Genomic DNA, 5,204 nt, shown 5'->3' with positions numbered 1-5,204 from the left:
TCCCACCAAACACACTTTCCACAATGAAAACTTGAAGTGGCTTGAAACCAAACTCCTTGCCCTTTCCATCCCCTGCACGCAGAGCTGTGTGAAATTCAACAAACATGCTCGGCCGGGCTTGCTCAGCACAACCACACTCCCAAGCCCTGCAGAAGTCCCACTATCTTCTAGTCAATAGAGACTATAATCGGCACAATGCCTCTAATAAAGGCTGGTCCTCACAGTGTTTGCCTTGAATTCTTATTTTAGGCTTTTCTTGTAATCTTACTTAAGGTCCATGTGGTTAACTTTCTTGCTAAACATGTGATCCTGTTTTGCAGAGAAGCAAAATAAGCTTGAGAGAATAAAAACTGAAGGCATTCTGCTCACAGATTGCCAGCAGAGAGGTGGCTTTGAATTTATCAGAATGCTCGTGTGGCACAGGAAAATATTAGCTGTCTGGGACTCTCAGGAAAGAGACTTGCCCCTGTGATAACTTTTAAAGGAGTTTTATCTGGGCATTACGGTGACTCCAGCGTGGAGATATGTCAGGGACTTGTTTCTTTTAATAGCTGTGCCTTACTCGGGAATTCTCTGCTACTTTCTCCACCAAAACACAACAGCTCAGCCAGCTGACTCAGACCTGTTGCCCTCATCCCTGTTTTCTTGCCTTTTCCCTTAGAAAAGAGTTTGGCATCTCCTTTCAGCATTTCCAGCGTAGCCTGGTTTGGGGTCTCCCAGGTAGAAAGTGGATGTTTAAACTGCTGAAGAGCTTGAGATCGGGCAGCGATAAAAGTATCTAAAGAGGAAACTGTGGGCACAACTACTCGTGAATGAAGGGTCCCTACTTGAAGGGAGGGTGGGTTTTTGGGTGGCTGGCAATCCTCGGGCACCCTGTGTTCAGGTTTTGATGTGCAGGTCCGGGTGCATCTGCCCGTTCCTCTGCTTCCAGCCGAAGGTGTGAGAGCATCGCATCTGCGTTTCAGGTTTGGGGGGAGGCGAGTGGGGCTGCTTTAGGCAGCAGGTTCTCCCTCTGCATGCATTTGCTCCTCTGCAGCAAACCCAGAACCCTTCCACCCCCTGAGCAGCCAAGGAGCTGCCCAGCAGCGGGGCCTGCCAGGCTCAGCTGTGTCACAGCTGATGCCACAAAATCTGCTGATCTCACGATGAAGTAACTTGTGTACTCGAGGCTGATAAATTGATTTGACCTCGTGGTGCAGCTGGAGTAGCCTTTGTCCGCTCAGTAAAGGAGGGAACGAAACGCTGTGCCACGTTAAAACCTCCCCTGCCTGCTTTAGATGTCTTGGGTGCTGATGCTTGCAGCGTTTCCCAGCTCAGATCTCAGGAGCGATGGGAAATTCTCAGGAAGTTTTGTGATACTCAGCCTAAACTTCCCTTTCTTTTATCTCCTATAACTTAATATTCCTGTGCCGTGACACAGCCCAGCTTCCTGCTTAGTCTTTAGACCCTCCTGTAGAACGTGGAGCTGCTATCAAGCCCTCCCAGACAAGGCCAAACTCCACAGTGGTTGTAGCTGGGATACACGGATTTAGTTCTCCGTACGCCCACTGAAATCACCAGGTCGGGGCCTCTTTTCAGGCCATAATTGAAGACACAAGCCTGAATTGGAATCGTGTTTATAGCCAGGGCAATCTCTGGACTCAAGGACCTAAAAACTTAATCGTTTCCAAAACGGCTGCATATAAAAATAACAACTTAATAAGAAGGACTCATCCTTCTTATCGCTTCTAGCGGGCTGATTGGGTTTTGGTGTGCTGGTATTGTGGGTTTGCTGCTGGAAGGCTGGAGCCGTGTGCTTCCCTCGCAGGAGCTGCAAGTACAGATGAATGTGGTTTTAGTTTTGCTGTTATTCAGACATATACTAACCCAGAGTGGTTTTTTAAAACGTGTTACTCCTCATAGTCCCGTTCTGGAAGGGAAGCCTGGGTGCCTCGATGGGGGTTTTTGGCTGTGACACCACCTGCACTTGAGCATTGCTTAGGCAAAGCAGAAATATTCTGAGACTTGACAGTGGGCAATTTTCAACAAGCCAGACTACAAAACCGGCCTTCGTTTCAGTGCTTTGTGTGAAGTACTCATTCTTTCATCCCTTTTCTTTGGGTAAGATCACAAAATCTGTTAGCTTGCGTTTCATGAAGGTGTTTGAAGAGCATGTATTTACTTCAAAGATCATAAATGTCCTTGAGTTTAAAAATCTTCACAGAAGTGATTAACGTTTTGCTGAGGCAGTTGTGGAGCGGCAGATTTTAAATGGTCCTTGAAGTAGAGGAATTTACAACCTGATTTTGAAGAGCGTGGAGGAAGCTCTCCTTTCTACGCGTCTGAAGAGAAGGCTTTGGTGCTGGGGAGGAGATCTGGGTATTGGAGGGCACATGAGATCTTGCGATGGTTTCTACAAGCAGAGTGGTGGCATTTATGCAGCTTTGTCATCTCGGGCACTGAGAATTGGGAAATGGCAGGTGCCTGGAGAGGAGCAGGTTCAAAGCGAGAGCCTGGAACGGGGCTGGGGGGTGAGAGGGGTTGGGGTGCAGCCCTGGCTCCCACCACAGCCCGCTGCATTTTCCCTCCGGGTGGCTCCGGCAGCAGCTCTGGAGCTGCCTGTGCACAGATCACACCTGCACGGGCCACCGAGCCCGGTGCTGGAGCAGCTTCTGCTTTTCTGCTCGTCCTTCCTTCCTGGAGAGCCGCTGCTGCGGCAGGCCGAGGGCTCCGAGGGGCACAGCTGCTCTGCAGCACGCGGGGAGCGAGCGGCTACCCTGAAGTTTTGTGGCCTAATTCTCGTAGCAGTGCTGCTGTGGGAGCGTGAGCGCTCGCTGCCTGCGCGCAGGGCCCTGCTTTTCCCTCTGTGCTTTATCCGTGACTGCACTGACCAGAAATGCAGGAAGGATGAGGACGGGGCAGACTCTGCAGTGCAAGTTCTGATTTATTTACTACCCTCAACCCGTAACAGCCTTCAAGCATCTTGAGTAAAGTCCCAGCTTTGGTTCCTGGTTTAAATTATATGGTTTATTCTGTATCTGGCCATCTGGATCGCACTGTGGACTCACCCAGGAGTGCAGTGGTGGCTCCAGACCTTGGCCAGGGTGGCCGGATCCCAGCCAGGAACCTGCCGCTCGCCCTCAGGCTGGCGCGGTCGCAGCCGGTTCTCCTGAGCACCACAAATGCATCTGCAGCTCTCACACGCACACACACACACACACACACACGCCACGGAGAAACCTGAAAGTGCATCTGGCTTTGCATTTCAAACCCAGCACCTCGCTGGTTGTGTTACAGCCCCTGGGTGATGGCTCCAGGTAACACCTGATGTAAATACCTTTGCACTCTTGCTTTTTTTTTTTGCTTTTTTTTTTTTTTTTAATGCGTGGTCTAAAAATAAGGTTGGAATGTGCTGCAGTGACTCAGGGTACACAATCTGCAGCACCAGGGTGGTGATTGTGTGTAATTGCCCTGGCAGTCCTGCCAGAGGTCTCCACCCAGCTGGCACCAAAGCTGCTGCAGAGAAATCGGAGTGAAGGGGGAGTTCAAAACCAGACCTACCACCACACCAGTTAACTGGGGGGGGGGGCCTTCAGGCTACCCTGCAGACAAGGTCCCTTGAATGTTCTGCACCTCAGCTGGCAGATGTGTCCTGCAGGATTTCACGCTCTCGCAGCCAGGTAATCATTGCCTTTAATGGGAAGGAAATGGAGCTGCACGTCTCTGGGGATGCTCTCTCCTTCCAAAATCCTTGGCCAGATTGAAACTGGAGCAGTTCAAGAGACAAAATACTTGAGCAATTAATGGATCTTCTGGTAAAACCAGAGCTGTGTCCGAGACACGTGCCCCCTCTCCTACATCTGTACTACATGCTGGTGGCTGTTAACTTGTGACACAGATACCCAGGAGGAGGGGCAAGCGGCTGAGCACATCCTTCTCTTCAGCTGGCCTCCCTGAAATTTGGGCAGAACCATTTTAGGGCTCCAGGGCCGTACCCCGTGTGGCCGTACCCCTCGGTGGGGTGGCTACTGAGCCCACCACCCCCCTGCCCTGCATGGCTTCGTGCCTTTGGGGAAACCCTGGAGCCTCCACTCAGAGCTTGGGGGTTTCTGTGCTGCACCACAAATAGAAAAGCAAACAAGCTCCTTTCCCACCCAGATTGTGGGAAAAAAAAAAAAAAAAAAAAAAAAAAAAAACTTCTGTGTGTCAAAAAAACCCAAAGCTCCGACACGTTGGCTTGGGTGGTTTCCATCTGGAAACAGACATACCAAGATATTGGAGCTGGAAAAATAAACTCTGAAAAATAAATTGCTCTCAGTATGGATGTGGAATTGAGTCTAAGACTTCTCTTGGTCTAATAATGATGTGATTTTAAGTTTCTAATATATTAAAAACGAGCTGGAGCGCAAGGCTTGGCCCTGGTGACAGCAGCTCCGAAGGTCTGTCACTGCCAGGCTGGAGCTGCTGGTGGCTGCAGGAGGGACATGAAGTATCTTAAAACACATGGCCTAGTTACAACCTGTTGTAAGGAGGCTGTAATTTATCTGGGGAGGGACAGCGTGAGGGGACGTTTTGCAAATCTAAAGGAGCTTACACGGGCGCTTCGGTAACTTGTTTACTGCTAAAGTGAAACGCTCTGGTGTCGCCGCCGCTCTCCCCTGCTCATGGTGCTACTCGAGCTGCAGGTGATGCAGAACAAGGTGTGGAAAATAAGCTGGATGGTTTCAACACTGAAATGTGGACAAACCCTCGTCCCGAGCCAAGAGGCAGCGTGAAGGCCGGTGCTGCCCACCTCTGCCTCTTTAAGGAGAGTTTCTCCATCCTGGGATGGCTCCTCGGCCGAGCTCCTCGCTGCGCTCTCCCCGAGTATTGTCCCACGCCATAGAAATCTGGAGGTCTTAAAGGAGGGGGGGGGAAAAAAAAAAAGAAAAAATTGCTGCACTCAGGAAAAAATTCAATAGCTCATTCAGCTGTTAAGCTACTGATGCAGGAAGTGTAAAAGAAAAATGGAGCCTGCTTTGTTCTGCCCAGACAAGGAGTAAATGCCATTGCCCTAACAGCCTTTTTCTGTTCCAAAAAAGCATGAGGTCATCTCTAAAAGCAGTAACCACCGCACGGGTTTACACTGGGTTACCAGTCCCAGGCTCCCCCCTCGTCCCCCCCTTTCCCTGGCACCAGCCCGGCGCGGGGCTCGGCGCGGGGTCGCTCCGGCGCAGTGCGGGGCT

The 5,204-nt window shown here is 50.7% G+C and overlaps 1 protein-coding gene across 1 annotated transcript in view; it reads left to right on the top strand.

The window, feature by feature from the left end:
- The first annotated feature begins 1,029 nt into the window (after nucleotides 1–1,029).
- The window catches only part of LOC113489356, an 11,354-nt gene continuing 7,179 nt past the window's right edge, over nucleotides 1,030–5,204 (top strand). The window contains exon 1 of the mRNA XM_026864993.1: nucleotides 1,030–1,039. The gene's annotated coding sequence lies outside the window, so the exon portion shown is untranslated. The remainder of the gene's footprint in view (nucleotides 1,040–5,204) is intronic.

Source organism: Athene cunicularia, assembly GCF_003259725.1.
Source record: "Athene cunicularia isolate RWA chromosome 28 unlocalized genomic scaffold, athCun1 chr28_part1, whole genome shotgun sequence".
Lineage (NCBI taxonomy): Eukaryota > Metazoa > Chordata > Aves > Strigiformes > Strigidae > Athene > Athene cunicularia.
The sequence above is the reverse complement of the archived record's forward strand: the minus strand, read 5'-3'. Positions and strand labels throughout refer to the sequence as shown.